We start from the raw sequence: 21822 nt of genomic DNA, 5'->3' as shown, positions 1-21822 counted from the left end.
CGTTCAAAGCCCACGGCGAAGTCGGCTCAAAACAAAAGTGACGTAATTAAGTATGTCGAGTAATGAGTAGGATTCAGTGTTTCCACATGCAAAAGTAATTGTTTATTTTATTTTATATAAACGCTTTATCTGCCTTCCCAATGAAAACTAGTTTGAAAATTCGAAAATTTTATTTTATGTTGAACGTTTCTGGACGACGCACCATGCTGGCTTATTGACAACATGACCGAGCGGCGCAGATTAGACTACTGTTCGTTTTGAGAAGTGCGCTCCTCCCTAACCTCTTTTGCCCATTCATGTCACGGGTCATAGACTGATAACCCCGCGGCTCAGCATAATCGAATCCCCCTTGATTCCGCTTCACCGTTGCTGGTGTATATATGAGCTATAAATTAATGGTGCATATAGGCAAAGACAATCAGCACAAATTCACAAGCTATCGCTCATTTGCAAATCTCACTCAGACACAGACAAAACACACGAGCTTGCCAGGAGTCGAACCTAGAATCTTCTGATCCGTAGTCAGACGCGTTATCCATTGCGCCACAAGCACTCCACCTATTTGTTTGACAACCATAACTCCACCCTCATTGGTAAATTTTGGATATTTGGACGCACACAGCAATATATGATTGGTTATCATGGTTATTGGTCGCATCAAATTTGCGGACATTGAGGGGATTCGATTAATCTGGGCCAGGCACCCGGTTAGGGATGTTTTGCACCGGGTGAAAGTTGATTACATTATTTTTTGGATTCGGGAGTGAGCCCCGTTCAAAGCCCACGGCGAAGTCGGCTCAAAACAAAAGTGACGTAATTAAGTATGTCGAGTAATGAGTAGGATTCAGTGTTTCCACATGCAAAAGTAATTGTTTATTTTATTTTATATAAACGCTTTATCTGCCTTCCCAATGAAAACTAGTTTGAAAATTCGAAAATTTTATTTTATGTTGAACGTTTCTGGACGACGCACCATGCTGGCTTATTGACAACATGACCGAGCGGCGCAGATTAGACTACTGTTCGTTTTGAGAAGTGCGCTCCTCCCTAACCTCTTTTGCCCATTCATGTCACGGGTCATAGACTGATAACCCCGCGGCTCAGCATAATCGAATCCCCCTTGATTCCGCTTCACCGTTGCTGGTGTATATATGAGCTATAAATTAATGGTGCATATAGGCAAAGACAATCAGCACAAATTCACAAGCTATCGCTCATTTGCAAATCTCACTCAGACACAGACAAAACACACGAGCTTGCCAGGAGTCGAACCTAGAATCTTCTGATCCGTAGTCAGACGCATTATCCATTGCGCCACACGCCCTCCACTTAATTTATAGACAACCATAACTCCACTCTCATTGGTTAATTTTGGATATTTGGACCCGCACAGCAATATATGATTGGTTATTATGGTTATTTGTCGCATCAAATTTGCGGACATTGAGGGGATTCGATTAAACTGGGCCAGGCACCCGGTTAGGGATGTTTTGCACCGGGTGAAAGTTGATTACATTATAATTTTTTGGATTCGGGCGTGAGCCCCGTTCAAAGCCCACGGCGAAGTCGGCTCAAAACAAAAGTGAAGAAATTAAGTATGTCGAGTAATGAGTAGGATTCAGTGTTTCCACATGCAAAAGTAATTGTTTATTTTATTTTATATAAACGCTTTATCTGCCTTCCCAATGAAAACTAGTTTGAAAATTAGAACATTTTATTTTATGTTGAACGTTTCTGGACGACGCACCATGCTGGTTTATTGACAACAAGATCGAGCGGCGCAGATTAGACTACTGTTCGATTTGAGAAGTGCGCTCCTCCCTCACCTCTTTTGCCCGTTCAAGTCATGGGTCATAGACTGATAACAACGCTGCTCAGCATAATCGAATCCCCCTTGATTCCGCTTCACCGTTGCTGGTGTATATATGAGCTATAAATTAATGGTGCATATAGGCAAAGACACTCAGCACAAATTCACAAGCTATCGCTCATTTCCAAATCTCACTCAGACAAAACACACTAGCTTTCCAGGAGTCGAACCTAGAATCTTCTGATCCGTAGTCAGACGCGTTATCCATTGCGCCACAAGCCCTCCACTTATCTTTTAGACAACCATAACTCCACTCTCATTGGTAAATGTTGGATATTTGAACGCACACAGCAATATATGATTGGTTATCATGGTTATTGGTCGCATCAAATTTGCGGACATTGAGGGGATTCGATTAATCTGGGCCAGGCACCCGGTTAGGGATGTTTTGCACAGGGTGAAAGTTGATTACATTATTTTTTGGATTCGGGCGTGAGCCCAGTTCAAAGCCCACGGCGAAGTCGGCTCAAAACAAAAGTGACGAAATTAAGTATGTCGAGTAATGAGTAGGATTCAGTGTTTCCACATGCAAAAGTAATTGTTTATTTTATTTTATATAAACGCTTTATCTGCCTTCCCAATGAAAACTAGTTTGAAAATTCGAAAATTTTATTTTATGTTGAACGTTTCTGGACGACGCACCATGCTGGCTTATTGACAACATGACCGAGCGGCGCAGATTAGACTACTGTTCGTTTTGAGAAGTGCGCTCCTCCCTAACCTCTTTAGCCCATTCATGTCACGGGTCATAGACTGATAACCCCGCGGCTCAGCATAATCGAATCCCCCTTGATTCCGCTTCACCGTTGCTGGTGTATATATGAGCTATAAATTAATGGTGCATATAGGCAAAGACAATCAGCACAAATTCACAAGCTATCGCTCATTTGCAAATCTCACTCAGACAAAACACACCAGCTTGCCAGGAGTCGAACCTAGAATCTTCTGATCCGTAGTCAGACGCGTTATCCATTGCGCCACAAGCCCTACACTTTTTTTTTTGATAACCATAACTCCACTCTCATTGGTTAATTTTGGAAATTTGGACGCGCACGGCAATATGATTGGTTATTATGGTTATTGGTCGCATCAAATTTGCGGACATTGAGGGGATTCGATTAATCTGGGCCAGGCACCCGGTTAGGGGTGTTTTGCACCGGGTGAAAGTTGATTACATTATTTTTTGGATTCGGGCGTGAGCCCCGATCAAAGCCCACTGCGAAGTCGGCTCAAAAAAAAAGTGACGTAATTAAGTATGTCGAGTAATGAGTAGGATTCAGTGTTTCCACATGCAAAAGTAATTGTTTATTTTATTTTATATAAACGCTTTATCTGCCTTCCCAATGAAAACTAGTTTGAAAATTATAACATTTTATTTTATGTTGAACGTTTCTGGACGACGCACCATGCTGGCTTATTGACAACAAGACCGAGCGGCGCAGATTAGACTACTGTTCGATTTGAGAAGTGCGCTCCTCCCTCACCTCTTTTGCCCGTTCACGTCATGGGTCATAGACTGATAACACCGCGGCTCAGCATAATCGAATCCGCCCGTTGATTCCGCTTCACCGTTGCTGGTGTATATATGAGCTATAAATTAATGGTGCATATAGGCAAAGACACTCAGCACAAATTCACAAGCTATCGCTCATTTCCAAATCTCACTCAGACAAAACACACGAGCTTGCCAGGAGTCGAACCTAGAATCTTCTGATCCGTAGTCAGACGCGTTATCCATTGCGCCACATGCCCTCCACCTATTTGTTAGACAACCATAACTCCACCCTCATTGGTAAATTTTGGATATTTGGACGCACACAGCAATATATGATTGGTTATCATGGTTATTGGTCGCATCAAATTTGTGGACATTGAGGGGATTCGATTAATCTGGGCCAGGCACCCGGTTAGGGATGTTTTGCACCGGGTGAAAGTTGATTACATTATTTTTTGGATTCGGGAGTGAGCCCCGTTCAAAGCCCACGGCGAAGTCGGCTCAAAACAAAAGTGACGTAATTAAGTATGTCGAGTAATGAGTAGGATTCAGTGTTTCCACATGCAAAAGTAATTGTTTATTTTATTTTATATAAACGCTTTATCTGCCTTCCCAATGAAAACTAGTTTGAAAATTCAAAAATTTTATTTTATGTTGAACGTTTCTGGACGACGCACCATGCTGGCTTATTGACAACATGACCGAGCGGCGCAGATTAGACTACTGTTCGTTTTGAGAAGTGCGCTCCTCCCTAACCTCTTTTGCCCATTCATGTCACGGGTCATAGACTGATAACCCCGCGGCTCAGCATAATCGAATCCCCCTTGATTCCGCTTCACCGTTGCTGGTGTATATATGAGCTATAAATTAATGGTGCATATAGGCAAAGACAATCAGCACAAATTCACAAGCTATCGCTCATTTGCAAATCTCACTCAGACAAAACACACGAGCTTGCCAGGAGTCGAACCTAGAATCTTCTGATCCGTAGTCAGACGCGTTATCCATTGCGCCACAAGCCCTACACTTATTTTTTTGATAACCATAACTCCACTCTCATTGGTTAATTTTGGATATTTGGACGCGCACGGCAATATGATTGGTTATTATGGTTATTGGTCGCATCAAATTTGCGGACATTGAGGGGATTCGATTAATCTGGGCCAGGCACCCGGTTAGGGGTGTTTTGCACCAGGTGAAAGTTGATTACATTATTTTTTGGATTCGGGGGTGAGCCCCGATCAAAGCCCACGGCGAAGTCGGCTCAAAACAAAAGTGACGAAATTAAGTATGTCGAGTAATGAGTAGGATTCAGTGTTTCCACATGCAAAAGTAATTGTTTATTTTATTTTATATAAACGCTTTATCTGCCTTCCCAATGAAAACTAGTTTGAAAATTATAACATTTTATTTTATGTTGAACGTTTCTGGACGACGCACCATGCTGGCTTATTGACAACAAGACCGAGCGGCGCAGATTAGACTACTGTTCGATTTGAGAAGTGCGCTCCTCCCTCACCTCTTTTGCCCGTTCACGTCATGGGTCATAGACTGATAACACCGCGGCTCAGCATAATCGAACCCGCCCGTTGATTCCGCTTCACCGTTGCTGGTGTATATATGAGCTATAAATTAATGGTGCATATAGGCAAAGACACTCAGCACAAATTCACAAGCTATCGCTCATTTCCAAATCTCACTCAGACAAAACACACGAGCTTGCCAGGAGTCGAACCTAGAATCTTCTGATCCGTAGTCAGACGCGTTATCCATTGCGCCACAAGCCCTCCACCTATTTGTTAGACAACCATAACTCCACCCTCATTGGTAAATTTTGGATATTTGGACGCACACAGCAATATATGATTGGTTATCATGGTTATTGGTCGCATCAAATTTGCGGACATTGAGGGGATTCGATTAATCTGGGCCAGGCACCCGGTTAGGGATGTTTTGCACCGGGTGAAAGTTGATTACATTATTTTTTGGATTCGGGAGTGAGCCCCGTTCAAAGCCCACGGCGAAGTCGGCTCAAAACAAAAGTGAAGTAATTAAGTATGTCGAGTAATGAGTAGGATTCAGTGTTTCCACATGCAAAAGTAATTGTTTATTTTATTTTATATAAACGCTTTATCTGCCTTCCCAATGAAAACTAGTTTGAAAATTCGAAAATTTTATTTTATGTTGAACGTTTCTGGACGACGCACCATGCTGGCTTATTGACAACATGACCGAGCGGCGCAGATTAGACTACTGTTCGTTTTGAGAAGTGCGCTCCTCCCTAACCTCTTTTGCCCATTCATGTCACGGGTCATAGACTGATAACCCCGCGGCTCAGCATAATCGAATCCCCCTTGATTCCGCTTCACCGTTGCTGGTGAATATATGAGCTATAAATTAATGGTGCATATAGGCAAAGACAATCAGCACAAATTCACAAGCTATCGCTCATTTGCAAATCTCACTCAGACAAAACACACGAGCTTGCCAGGAGTCGAACCTAGAATCTTCTGATCCGTAGCCAGACGCGTTATCCATTGCGCCACAAGCCCTACACTTATTTTTTTGATAACCATAACTCCACTCTCATTGGTTAATTTTGGATATTTGGACGCACACAGCAATATATGATTGGTTATCATGGTTATTGGTCGCATCAAATTTGCGGACATTGAGGGGATTCGATTAATCTGGGCCAGGCACCCGGTTAGGGGTGTTTTGCACCAGGTGAAAGTTGATTACATTATTTTTTGGATTCGGGCGTGAGCCCCGATCAAAGCCCACGGCGAAGTCGGCTCAAAACAAAAGTGACGAAATTAAGTATGTCGAGTAATGAGTAGGATTCAGTGTTTCCACATGCAAAAGTAATTGTTTATTTTATTTTATATAAACGCTTTATCTGCCTTCCCAATGAAAACTAGTTTGAAAATTATAACATTTTATTTTATGTTGAACGTTTCTGGACGACGCACCATGCTGGCTTATTGACAACAAGACCGAGCGGCGCAGATTAGACTACTGTTCGATTTGAGAAGTGCGCTCCTCCCTCACCTCTTTTGCCCGTTCACGTCATGGGTCATAGACTGATAACACCGCGGCTCAGCATAATCGAACCCGCCCGTTGATTCCGCTTCACCGTTGCTGGTGTATATATGAGCTATAAATTAATGGTGCATATAGGCAAAGACACTCAGCACAAATTCACAAGCTATCGCTCATTTCCAAATCTCACTCAGACAAAACACACGAGCTTGCCAGGAGTCGAACCTAGAATCTTCTGATCCGTAGTCAGACGCGTTATCCATTGCGCCACAAGCCCTCCACCTATTTGTTAGACAACCATAACTCCACCCTCATTGGTAAATTTTGGATATTTGGACGCACACAGCAATATATGATTGGTTATCATGGTTATTGGTCGCATCAAATTTGCGGACATTGAGGGGATTCGATTAATCTGGGCCAGGCACCCGGTTAGGGATGTTTTGCACCGGGTGAAAGTTGATTACATTATTTTTTGGATTCGGGAGTGAGCCCCGTTCAAAGCCCACGGCGAAGTCGGCTCAAAACAAAAGTGAAGTAATTAAGTATGTCGAGTAATGAGTAGGATTCAGTGTTTCCACATGCAAAAGTAATTGTTTATTTTATTTTATATAAACGCTTTATCTGCCTTCCCAATGAAAACTAGTTTGAAAATTCGAAAATTTTATTTTATGTTGAACGTTTCTGGACGACGCACCATGCTGGCTTATTGACAACATGACCGAGCGGCGCAGATTAGACTACTGTTCGTTTTGAGAAGTGCGCTCCTCCCTAACCTCTTTTGCCCATTCATGTCACGGGTCATAGACTGATAACCCCGCGGCTCAGCATAATCGAATCCCCCTTGATTCCGCTTCACCGTTGCTGGTGTATATATGAGCTATAAATTAATGGTGCATATAGGCAAAGACAATCAGCACAAATTCACAAGCTATCGCTCATTTGCAAATCTCACTCAGACAAAACACACGAGCTTGCCAGGAGTCGAACCTAGAATCTTCTGATCCGTAGCCAGACGCGTTATCCATTGCGCCACAAGCCCTACACTTATTTTTTTGATAACCATAACTCCACTCTCATTGGTTAATTTTGGATATTTGGACGCACACAGCAATATATGATTGGTTATCATGGTTATTGGTCGCATCAAATTTGCGGACATTGAGGGGATTCGATTAATCTGGGCCAGGCACCCGGTTAGGGGTGTTTTGCACCAGGTGAAAGTTGATTACATTATTTTTTGGATTCGGGCGTGAGCCCCGATCAAAGCCCACGGCGAAGTCGGCTCAAAACAAAAGTGACGAAATTAAGTATGTCGAGTAATGAGTAGGATTCAGTGTTTCCACATGCAAAAGTAATTGTTTATTTTATTTTATATAAACGCTTTATCTGCCTTCCCAATGAAAACTAGTTTGAAAATTATAACATTTTATTTTATGTTGAACGTTTCTGGACGACGCACCATGCTGGCTTATTGACAACAAGACCGAGCGGCGCAGATTAGACTACTGTTCGATTTGAGAAGTGCGCTCCTCCCTCACCTCTTTTGCCCGTTCACGTCATGGGTCATAGACTGATAACACCGCGGCTCAGCATAATCGAACCCGCCCGTTGATTCCGCTTCACCGTTGCTGGTGTATATATGAGCTATAAATTAATGGTGCATATAGGCAAAGACACTCAGCACAAATTCACAAGCTATCGCTCATTTCCAAATCTCACTCAGACAAAACACACGAGCTTGCCAGGAGTCGAACCTAGAATCTTCTGATCCGTAGTCAGACGCGTTATCCATTGCGCCACAAGCCCTCCACCTATTTGTTAGACAACCATAACTCCACCCTCATTGGTAAATTTTGGATATTTGGACGCACACAGCAATATATGATTGGTTATCATGGTTATTGGTCGCATCAAATTTGCGGACATTGAGGGGATTCGATTAATCTGGGCCAGGCACCCGGTTAGGGATGTTTTGCACCGGGTGAAAGTTGATTACATTATTTTTTGGATTCGGGAGTGAGCCCCGTTCAAAGCCCACGGCGAAGTCGGCTCAAAACAAAAGTGAAGTAATTAAGTATGTCGAGTAATGAGTAGGATTCAGTGTTTCCACATGCAAAAGTAATTGTTTATTTTATTTTATATAAACGCTTTATCTGCCTTCCCAATGAAAACTAGTTTGAAAATTCGAAAATTTTATTTTATGTTGAACGTTTCTGGACGACGCACCATGCTGGCTTATTGACAACATGACCGAGCGGCGCAGATTAGACTACTGTTCGTTTTGAGAAGTGCGCTCCTCCCTAACCTCTTTTGCCCATTCATGTCACGGGTCATAGACTGATAACCCCGCGGCTCAGCATAATCGAATCCCCCTTGATTCCGCTTCACCGTTGCTGGTGTATATATGAGCTATAAATTAATGGTGCATATAGGCAAAGACAGGGCTTTGCCTATCGCTCATTTGCAAATCTCACTCAGACAAAACACACGAGCTTGCCAGGAGTCGAACCTAGAATCTTCTGATCCGTAGCCAGACGCGTTATCCATTGCGCCACAAGCCCTACACTTATTTTTTTGATAACCATAACTCCACTCTCATTGGTTAATTTTGGATATTTGGACGCACACAGCAATATATGATTGGTTATCATGGTTATTGGTCGCATCAAATTTGCGGACATTGAGGGGATTCGATTAATCTGGGCCAGGCACCCGGTTAGGGATGTTTTGCACCAGGTGAAAGTTGATTACATAATTTTTTGGATTCGGGAGTGAGCCCCGTTCAAAGCCCACGGCGAAGTCGGCTCAAAACAAAAGTGACGTAATTAAGTATGTCGAGTAATGAGTAGGATTCAGTGTTTCCACATGCAAAAGTAATTGTTTATTTTATTTTATATAAACGCTTTATCTGCCTTCCCAATGAAAACTAGTTTGAAAATTCGAAAATTTTATTTTATGTTGAACGTTTCTGGACGACGCACCATGCTGGCTTATTGACAACATGACCGAGCGGCGCAGATTAGACTACTGTTCGTTTTGAGAAGTGCGCTCCTCCCTAACCTCTTTTGCCCATTCATGTCACGGGTCATAGACTGATAACCCCGCGGCTCAGCATAATCGAATCCCCCTTGATTCCGCTTCACCGTTGCTGGTGTATATATGAGCTATAAATTAATGGTGCATATAGGCAAAGACAATCAGCACAAATTCACAAGCTATCGCTCATTTGCAAATCTCACTCAGACAAAACACACGAGCTTGCCAGGAGTCAAACCTAGAATCTTCTGATCCGTAGTCAGACGCATTATCCATTGCGCCACAAGCCCTACACTTATTTTTTTGCTAACCATAACTCCACTCTCATTGGTTAATTTTGGATATTTGGACGCGCACGGCAATATGATTGGTTATTATGGTTATTGGTCGCATCAAATTTGCGGACATTGAGGGAATTCGATTAATCTGGGCCAGGCAACCGGTTAGGGGTGTTTTGCACCGGGTGAAAGTTGATTACATTATTTTTTGGATTCGGGCGTGAGCCCCGATCAAAGCCCACGGCGAAGTCGGCTCAAAACAAAAGTGACGAAATTAAGTATGTCGAGTAATGAGTAGGATTCAGTGTTTCCACATGCAAAAGTAATTGTTTATTTTATTTTATATAAACGCTTTATCTGCCTTCCCAATGAAAACTAGTTTGAAAATTCGAAAATTTGATTTTATGTTGAACGTTTCTGGACGACGCACCATGCTGGCTTATTGACAACATGACCGAGCGGCGCAGATTAGACTACTGTTCGTTTTGAGAAGTGCGCTCCTCCCTAACCTCTTTTGCCCATTCATGTCACGGGTCATAGACTGATAACCCCGCGGCTCAGCATAATCGAATCCCCCTTGATTCCGCTTCACCGTTGCTGGTGTATATATGAGCTATAAATTAATGGTGCATATAGGCAAAGACACTCAGCACAAATTCACAAGCTATCGCTCATTTCCAAATCTCACTCAGACAAAACACACGAGCTTGCCAGGAGTCGAACCTAGAATCTTCTGATCCGTAGTCAGACGCGTTATCCATTGCGCCACAAGCCCTCCACCTATTTGTTAGACAACCATAACTCCACCCTCATTGGTAAATTTTGGATATTTGGACGCACACAGCAATATATGATTGGTTATCATGGTTATTGGTCGCATCAAATTTGCGGACATTGAGGGGATTCGATTAATCTGGGCCAGGCACCCGGTTAGGGATGTTTTGCACCGGGTGAAAGTTGATTACATTATTTTTTGGATTCGGGAGTGAGCCCCGTTCAAAGCCCACGGCGAAGTCGGCTCAAAACAAAAGTGAAGTAATTAAGTATGTCGAGTAATGAGTAGGATTCAGTGTTTCCACATGCAAAAGTAATTGTTTATTTTATTTTATATAAACGCTTTATCTGCCTTCCCAATGAAAACTAGTTTGAAAATTCGAACATTTTATTTTATGTTGAACGTTTCTGGACGACGCACCATGCTGGCTTATTGACAACATGACCGAGCGGCGCAGATTAGACTACTGTTCGTTTTGAGAAGTGCGCTCCTCCCTAACCTCTTTTGCCCATTCATGTCACGGGTCATAGACTGATAACCCCGCGGCTCAGCATAATCGAATCCCCCTTGATTCCGCTTCACCGTTGCTGGTGTATATATGAGCTATAAATTAATGGTGCATATAGGCAAAGACAATCAGCACAAATTCACAAGCTATCGCTCATTTGCAAATCTCACTCAGACAAAACACACGAGCTTGCCAGGAGTCGAACCTAGAATCTTCTGATCCGTAGCCAGACGCGTTATCCATTGCGCCACAAGCCCTACACTTATTTTTTTGATAACCATAACTCCACTCTCATTGGTTAATTTTGGATATTTGGACGCACACAGCAATATATGATTGGTTATCATGGTTATTGGTCGCATCAAATTTGCGGACATTGAGGGGATTCGATTAATCTGGGCCAGGCACCCGGTTAGGGATGTTTTGCACCGGGTGAAAGTTGATTACATTATTTTTTGGATTCGGGAGTGAGCCCCGTTCAAAGCCCACGGCGAAGTCGGCTCAAAACAAAAGTGAAGTAATTAAGTATGTCGAGTAATGAGTAGGATTCAGTGTTTCCACATGCAAAAGTAATTGTTTATTTTATTTTATATAAACGCTTTATCTGCCTTCCCAATGAAAACTAGTTTGAAAATTCGAAAATTTTATTTTATGTTGAACGTTTCTGGACGACGCACCATGCTGGCTTATTGACAACATGACCGAGCGGCGCAGATTAGACTACTGTTCGTTTTGAGAAGTGCGCTCCTCCCTAACCTCTTTTGCCCATTCATGTCACGGGTCATAGACTGATAACCCCGCGGCTCAGCATAATCGAATCCCCCTTGATTCCGCTTCACCGTTGCTGGTGTATATATGAGCTATAAATTAATGGTGCATATAGGCAAAGACAGGGCTTTGCCTATCGCTCATTTGCAAATCTCACTCAGACAAAACACACGAGCTTGCCAGGAGTCGAACCTAGAATCTTCTGATCCGTAGCCAGACGCGTTATCCATTGCGCCACAAGCCCTACACTTATTTTTTTGATAACCATAACTCCACTCTCATTGGTTAATTTTGGATATTTGGACGCACACAGCAATATATGATTGGTTATCATGGTTATTGGTCGCATCAAATTTGCGGACATTGAGGGGATTCGATTAATCTGGGCCAGGCACCCGGTTAGGGATGTTTTGCACCGGGTGAAAGTTGATTACATAATTTTTTGGATTCGGGAGTGAGCCCCGTTCAAAGCCCACGGCGAAGTCGGCTCAAAACAAAAGTGACGTAATTAAGTATGTCGAGTAATGAGTAGGATTCAGTGTTTCCACATGCAAAAGTAATTGTTTATTTTATTTTATATAAACGCTTTATCTGCCTTCCCAATGAAAACTAGTTTGAAAATTCGAAAATTTTATTTTATGTTGAACGTTTCTGGACGACGCACCATGCTGGCTTATTGACAACATGACCGAGCGGCGCAGATTAGACTACTGTTCGTTTTGAGAAGTGCGCTCCTCCCTAACCTCTTTTGCCCATTCATGTCACGGGTCATAGACTGATAACCCCGCGGCTCAGCATAATCGAATCCCCCTTGATTCCGCTTCACCGTTGCTGGTGTATATATGAGCTATAAATTAATGGTGCATATAGGCAAAGACAATCAGCACAAATTCACAAGCTATCGCTCATTTGCAAATCTCACTCAGACAAAACACACGAGCTTGCCAGGAGTCAAACCTAGAATCTTCTGATCCGTAGTCAGACGCATTATCCATTGCGCCACAAGCCCTACACTTATTTTTTTGCTAACCATAACTCCACTCTCATTGGTTAATTTTGGATATTTGGACGCGCACGGCAATATGATTGGTTATTATGGTTATTGGTCGCATCAAATTTGCGGACATTGAGGGAATTCGATTAATCTGGGCCAGGCAACCGGTTAGGGGTGTTTTGCACCGGGTGAAAGTTGATTACATTATTTTTTGGATTCGGGCGTGAGCCCCGATCAAAGCCCACGGCGAAGTCGGCTCAAAACAAAAGTGACGAAATTAAGTATGTCGAGTAATGAGTAGGATTCAGTGTTTCCACATGCAAAAGTAATTGTTTATTTTATTTTATATAAACGCTTTATCTGCCTTCCCAATGAAAACTAGTTTGAAAATTCGAAAATTTGATTTTATGTTGAACGTTTCTGGACGACGCACCATGCTGGCTTATTGACAACATGACCGAGCGGCGCAGATTAGACTACTGTTCGTTTTGAGAAGTGCGCTCCTCCCTAACCTCTTTTGCCCATTCATGTCACGGGTCATAGACTGATAACCCCGCGGCTCAGCATAATCGAATCCCCCTTGATTCCGCTTCACCGTTGCTGGTGTATATATGAGCTATAAATTAATGGTGCATATAGGCAAAGACACTCAGCACAAATTCACAAGCTATCGCTCATTTCCAAATCTCACTCAGACAAAACACACGAGCTTGCCAGGAGTCGAACCTAGAATCTTCTGATCCGTAGTCAGACGCGTTATCCATTGCGCCACAAGCCCTCCACCTATTTGTTAGACAACCATAACTCCACCCTCATTGGTAAATTTTGGATATTTGGACGCACACAGCAATATATGATTGGTTATCATGGTTATTGGTCGCATCAAATTTGCGGACATTGAGGGGATTCGATTAATCTGGGCCAGGCACCCGGTTAGGGATGTTTTGCACCGGGTGAAAGTTGATTACATTATTTTTTGGATTCGGGAGTGAGCCCCGTTCAAAGCCCACGGCGAAGTCGGCTCAAAACAAAAGTGAAGTAATTAAGTATGTCGAGTAATGAGTAGGATTCAGTGTTTCCACATGCAAAAGTAATTGTTTATTTTATTTTATATAAACGCTTTATCTGCCTTCCCAATGAAAACTAGTTTGAAAATTCGAACATTTTATTTTATGTTGAACGTTTCTGGACGACGCACCATGCTGGCTTATTGACAACATGACCGAGCGGCGCAGATTAGACTACTGTTCGTTTTGAGAAGTGCGCTCCTCCCTAACCTCTTTTGCCCATTCATGTCACGGGTCATAGACTGATAACCCCGCGGCTCAGCATAATCGAATCCCCCTTGATTCCGCTTCACCGTTGCTGGTGTATATATGAGCTATAAATTAATGGTGCATATAGGCAAAGACAATCAGCACAAATTCACAAGCTATCGCTCATTTGCAAATCTCACTCAGACAAAACACACAAGCTTGCCAGGAGTCGAACCTAGAATCTTCTGATCCGTAGCCAGACGCGTTATCCATTGCGCCACAAGCCCTACACTTATTTTTTTGATAACCATAACTCCACTCTCATTGGTTAATTTTGGATATTTGGACGCACACAGCAATATATGATTGGTTATCATGGTTATTGGTCGCATCAAATTTGCGGACATTGAGGGGATTCGATTAATCTGGGCCAGGCACCCGGTTAGGGATGTTTTGCACCGGGTGAAAGTTGATTACATTATTTTTTGGATTCGGGAGTGAGCCCCGTTCAAAGCCCACGGCGAAGTCGGCTCAAAACAAAAGTGAAGTAATTAAGTATGTCGAGTAATGAGTAGGATTCAGTGTTTCCACATGCAAAAGTAATTGTTTATTTTATTTTATATAAACGCTTTATCTGCCTTCCCAATGAAAACTAGTTTGAAAATTCGAAAATTTTATTTTATGTTGAACGTTTCTGGACGACGCACCATGCTGGCTTATTGACAACATGACCGAGCGGCGCAGATTAGACTACTGTTCGTTTTGAGAAGTGCGCTCCTCCCTAACCTCTTTTGCCCATTCATGTCACGGGTCATAGACTGATAACCCCGCGGCTCAGCATAATCGAATCCCCCTTGATTCCGCTTCACCGTTGCTGGTGTATATATGAGCTATAAATTAATGGTGCATATAGGCAAAGACAGGGCTTTGCCTATCGCTCATTTGCAAATCTCACTCAGACAAAACACACGAGCTTGCCAGGAGTCGAACCTAGAATCTTCTGATCCGTAGCCAGACGCGTTATCCATTGCGCCACAAGCCCTACACTTATTTTTTTGATAACCATAACTCCACTCTCATTGGTTAATTTTGGATATTTGGACGCACACAGCAATATATGATTGGTTATCATGGTTATTGGTCGCATCAAATTTGCGGACATTGAGGGGATTCGATTAATCTGGGCCAGGCACCCGGTTAGGGATGTTTTGCACCGGGTGAAAGTTGATTACATAATTTTTTGGATTCGGGAGTGAGCCCCGTTCAAAGCCCACGGCGAAGTCGGCTCAAAACAAAAGTGACGTAATTAAGTATGTCGAGTAATGAGTAGGATTCAGTGTTTCCACATGCAAAAGTAATTGTTTATTTTATTTTATATAAACGCTTTATCTGCCTTCCCAATGAAAACTAGTTTGAAAATTCGAAAATTTTATTTTATGTTGAACGTTTCTGGACGACGCACCATGCTGGCTTATTGACAACATGACCGAGCGGCGCAGATTAGACTACTGTTCGTTTTGAGAAGTGCGCTCCTCCCTAACCTCTTTTGCCCATTCATGTCACGGGTCATAGACTGATAACCCCGCGGCTCAGCATAATCGAATCCCCCTTGATTCCGCTTCACCGTTGCTGGTGTATATATGAGCTATAAATTAATGGTGCATATAGGCAAAGACAATCAGCACAAATTCACAAGCTATCGCTCATTTGCAAATCTCACTCAGACAAAACACACGAGCTTGCCAGGAGTCAAACCTAGAATCTTCTGATCCGTAGTCAGACGCATTATCCATTGCGCCACAAGCCCTACACTTATTTTTTTGCTAACCATAACTCCACTCTCATTGGTTAATTTTGGATATTTGGACGCGCACGGCAATATGATTGGTTATTATGGTTATTGGTCGCATCAAATTTGCGGACATTGAGGGAATTCGATTAATCTGGGCCAGGCACCCGGTTAGGGGTGTTTTGCACCGGGTGAAAGTTGATTACATTATTTTTTGGATTCGGGCGTGAGCCCCGATCAAAGCCCACGGCGAAGTCGGCTCAAAACAAAAGTGACGAAATTAAGTATGTCGAGTAATGAGTAGGATTCAGTGTTTCCACATGCAAAAGTAATTGTTTATTTTATTTTATATAAACGCTTTATCTGCCTTCCCAATGAAAACTAGTTTGAAAATTCGAAAATTTGATTTTATGTTGAACGTTTCTGGACGACGCACCATGCTGGCTTATTGACAACATGACCGAGCGGCGCAGATTAGACTACTGTTCGTTTTGAGAAGTGCGCTCCTCCCTAACCTCTTTTGCCCATTCATGTCACGGGTCATAGACTGATAACCCCGCGGCTCAGCATAATCGAATCCCCCTTGATTCCGCTTCACCGTTGCTGGTGTATATATGAGCTATAAATTAATGGTGCATATAGGCAAAGACACTCAGCACAAATTCACAAGCTATCGCTCATTTCCAAATCTCACTCAGACAAAACACACGAGCTTGCCAGGAGTCGAACCTAGAATCTTCTGATCCGTAGTCAGACGCGTTATCCATTGCGCCACAAGCCCTCCACCTATTTGTTAGACAACCATAACTCCACCCTCATTGGTAAATTTTGGATATTTGGACGCACACAGCAATATATGATTGGTTATCATGGTTATTGGTCGCATCAAATTTGCGGACATTGAGGGGATTCGATTAATCTGGGCCAGGCACCCGGTTAGGGATGTTTTGCACCGGGTGAAAGTTGATTACATTATTTTTTGGATTCGGGAGTGAGCCCCGTTCAAAGCCCACGGCGAAGTCGGCTCAAAACAAAAGTGAAGTAATTAAGTATGTCGAGTAATGAGTAGGATTCAGTGTTTCCACATGCAAAAGTAATTGTTTATTTTATTTTATATAAACGCTTTATCTGCCTTCCCAATGAAAACTAGTTTGAAAATTCGAACATTTTATTTTATGTTGAACGTTTCTGGACGACGCACCATGCTGGCTTATTGACAACATGACCGAGCGGCGCAGATTAGACTACTGTTCGTTTTGAGAAGTGCGCTCCTCCCTAACCTCTTTTGCCCATTCATGTCACGGGTCATAGACTGATAACCCCGCGGCTCAGCATAATCGAATCCCCCTTGATTCCGCTTCACCGTTGCTGGTGTATATATGAGCTATAAATTAATGGTGCATATAGGCAAAGACAATCAGCACAAATTCACAAGCTATCGCTCATTTGCAAATCTCACTCAGACAAAACACACGAGCTTGCCAGGAGTCGAACCTAGAATCTTCTGATCCGTAGCCAGACGCGTTATCCATTGCGCCACAAGCCCTACACTTATTTTTTTGATAACCATAACTCCACTCTCATTGGTTAATTTTGGATATTTGGACGCACACAGCAATATATGATTGGTTATCATGGTTATTGGTCGCATCAAATTTGCGGACATTGAGGGGATTCGATTAATCTGGGCCAGGCACCCGGTTAGGGATGTTTTGCACCGGGTGAAAGTTGATTACATAATTTTTTGGATTCGGGAGTGAGCCCCGTTCAAAGCCCACGGCGAAGTCGGCTCAAAACAAAAGTGACGTAATTAAGTATGTCGAGTAATGAGTAGGATTCAGTGTTTCCACATGCAAAAGTAATTGTTTATTTTATTTTATATAAACGCTTTATCTGCCTTCCCAATGAAAACTAGTTTGAAAATTCGAAAATTTTATTTTATGTTGAACGTTTCTGGACGACGCACCATGCTGGCTTATTGACAACATGACCGAGCGGCGCAGATTAGACTACTGTTCGTTTTGAGAAGTGCGCTCCTCCCTAACCTCTTTTGCCCATTCATGTCACGGGTCATAGACTGATAACCCCGCGGCTCAGCATAATCGAATCCCCCTTGATTCCGCTTCACCGTTGCTGGTGTATATATGAGCTATAAATTAATGGTGCATATAGGCAAAGACAATCAGCACAAATTCACAAGCTATCGCTCATTTGCAAATCTCACTCAGACAAAACACACGAGCTTGCCAGGAGTCAAACCTAGAATCTTCTGATCCGTAGTCAGACGCATTATCCATTGCGCCACAAGCCCTACACTTATTTTTTTGCTAACCATAACTCCACTCTCATTGGTTAATTTTGGATATTTGGACGCGCACGGCAATATGATTGGTTATTATGGTTATTGGTCGCATCAAATTTGCGGACATTGAGGGAATTCGATTAATCTGGGCCAGGCACCCGGTTAGGGGTGTTTTGCACCGGGTGAAAGTTGATTACATTATTTTTTGGATTCGGGCGTGAGCCCCGATCAAAGCCCACGGCGAAGTCGGCTCAAAACAAAAGTGACGAAATTAAGTATGTCGAGTAATGAGTAGGATTCAGTGTTTCCACATGCAAAAGTAATTGTTTATTTTATTTTATATAAACGCTTTATCTGCCTTCCCAATGAAAACTAGTTTGAAAATTCGAAAATTTGATTTTATGTTGAACGTTTCTGGACGACGCACCATGCTGGCTTATTGACAACATGACCGAGCGGCGCAGATTAGACTACTGTTCGTTTTGAGAAGTGCGCTCCTCCCTAACCTCTTTTGCCCATTCATGTCACGGGTCATAGACTGATAACCCCGCGGCTCAGCATAATCGAATCCCCCTTGATTCCGCTTCACCGTTGCTGGTGTATATATGAGCTATAAATTAATGGTGCATATAGGCAAAGACACTCAGCACAAATTCACAAGCTATCGCTCATTTCCAAATCTCACTCAGACAAAACACACGAGCTTGCCAGGAGTCGAACCTAGAATCTTCTGATCCGTAGTCAGACGCGTTATCCATTGCGCCACAAGCCCTCCACTTATTCTATAGACAACCATAACTCCACTCTCATTGGTTAATTTTGGATATTTGGACGCACACAGCAATATATGATTGGTTATCATGGTTATTGGTCGCATCAAATTTGCGGACATTGAGGGGATTCGATTAATCTGGGCCAGGCACCCGGTTAGGGATGTTTTGCACCGGGTGAAAGTTGATTACATTATTTTTTGGATTCGGGCGTGAGCCCCGTTCAAAGCCCACGGCGAAGTCGGCTCAAAACAAAAGTGACGTAATTAAGTATGTCGAGTAATGAGTAGGATTCAGTGTTTCCACATGCAAAAGTAATTGTTTATTTTATTTTATATAAACGCTTTATCTGCCTTCCCAATGAAAACTAGTTAGAAAATTCGAAAATTTGATTTGATGTTGAACGTTTCTGGACGACGCACCATGCTGGCTTATTGACAATGTCGTATCGGGTGAATGGTGGCAATTATTGCTGATAAACAAAGGAGTCCGCTCATACTGAACTTTGATCATAAGGTTTATTCAGATCACAAGCTTTAGCATAAGTGACAGGTGACATGCCCACCCGGAGAGCGACGCCTCAGAATGGCTGCTCTGCCTCTCTTCTTCGTTTACCCCTACTTATAAACAATGCAAAAAGATGGGCTCCCTCTTCTGGCCAATCACCAGTCTCCCCTGTCTACAACACACTTCCTGTCTGTTGTATGTGGCGCTACACTAAAACATTCCCTCTTGATACTAAAATGAACATTCTTTCAGTTCCACTTAAAAACATTTAACAAAGACATAATCCTAATACACGACATATCCCCCCTTCGAGACGAACAGTCTCGAAAACAAACAGAATAGGATTATGACAAGTAACAATTTATCTTATTGAGTATCTTTAACATTAAACCAAAAAAACATTATTCTCTAGAGTGTAAATACCTTTCTATGAAATATGAATAACTGTTTATGAAGTGTGAATACATTACTATGAAATATGAACAAATCTTTATGGAGTGTAAGAGCGAAAAACTGTCCGGCAGCCATCTTTTCAGATATCCATCCATCAATCAAGACAGTAAAATTCTCTCACGGTCCCTCTGCCCCAGGCAACCACCTAGATACTCCAAATAAACTCATAAACCATGTAAATGCATTTGAAACTATGATGCAATTAAATACACATGTAAGCCCCTGCAAACAAAATCCTATCCAAAAAATATCCACTGTAAGGCTGGTCAACCCATTGGACCCTACAGTGAACCTCTCCCTGCCTAGACTCCCTCTCCCTAAATATTCACGAAATAAACAAAAACATCTAAGTTCCTCACATGTATCCAATAACATCAAATATCCTTCTACAAAAATGTATCCCTAAGGCTATGACACAAATTATGTATTACACATGTCTATATTTCATTGCAGACACTGGAATGTAGTCCACTACACTTCATCTCCCCGTAGTCTCGACTTCCAATGGATTATTGATGATGGAATCGGCCACACCCTCCTTGTTTCATCTCCTCCAGTCATATTGTCCCTTAGTATTTCAATCTCCACATGTTCCCCCAAATGCTTCTGAAAGAAAAGGAAAGACCAAACAGTATCTTTTGCAAAACAACACTTTCAAATTGACCATCAATATCAACTAAGAATATAAAAATGATATATAAATGATGTATGAATCACATTAACCTCTTCCCCCCTTGATTCATAAAATCATACCAACATCACCCTAATATTGATTTTTTTTTTTGAAAAATCATCAAATAATCAAAAAGGATATTTATCTATTCAGTTCTACTTGTCCATCTTCATCCAGATCAGGAACAGTCAACACCGGCATCTGAGTGTTGTCTCCAGGCATCACTCTCCAACCTATCTCAATATCATAGCTTTCTCAAAGGTCAGTAACAAATTACAAACATCACACACAGTGCTATCAAAGCTGCAATTAAATGTAACCCATCACTGCCCCTACTGGCCTACCTGATCTTGCAACCAAGTCTTCTCAGATCTCCCAAACGCATCCCTTATATTCTTCAACGCATCTATAACACTCGTGATAATATCTGAACTATCTGGACTCAAAGTATACCTAATATTATCAATATGATCTTCCCAAATGTTAACACCATACCATGGAAAAAGTCCCCCCTTCTCCCTTAGATTTATCCTTCAATGATAGGCTTGAAGACTATGACATGTAGCCATGTCTCTTTTCATCCAATTTCAAATATAGCTTCAGATTTCTGTGTCCGGTGCTACCCCTCTTATAATGGTAGAAACCTCATATGGAAGCTTCAACGTTGACATGTAACAACATCCTGTCCATCCATAGGGTAAGAATATATATGCTTTATCACCACAAACCCTCCAAATATCTCTAAACTTCCCCATAGTCACATTGTCAGGCAAAAGCTAATCTTTTAACCATCAAAGTCCTGATCTTCTTACTAACTGGTACATAAAAAGTAACCTATTTCTCATTACTACCCTTAAGGTCATGCATACCCAAAGTTATCATATAACATCACAATCTGATATTCACATAAACATACCCCTTACCTCATATGTTTTATTAGAACAAAAACAACTTTTAGCCCTCAATGGTTACACCTCAAATGCTTCAGGGTTTGCTGTTACCTGATTTTCTTTCCCTTCTAACAAATGCACACAAGTTAATTCACTTAACCCAATACCACCTAACCCTAGGCTTAAACAAATGTTTTGACAACGACATTATTTTATCTGTTACTGACTGTTGCTGATACCACAGTCATGACAAAGCATAAAATTGACACATACTTGATAGAGGTCGAGCGACCGTCTCTAACATGTTTGGTTCTGGAATTCTCACCAGACATGGACCCTCAAGATTCCTCACTGATCTTACAGAATGAGCTGCTGGAACCTGCCCATCTATCTCTAATTTTCACAACAGAAGA

This window comes from Coregonus lavaretus (genome assembly GCF_964263955.1).
Source record: "Coregonus lavaretus genome assembly, chromosome: 4".
NCBI lineage: Eukaryota > Metazoa > Chordata > Actinopteri > Salmoniformes > Salmonidae > Coregonus > Coregonus lavaretus.
This window is presented reverse-complemented; position numbering follows the sequence as displayed.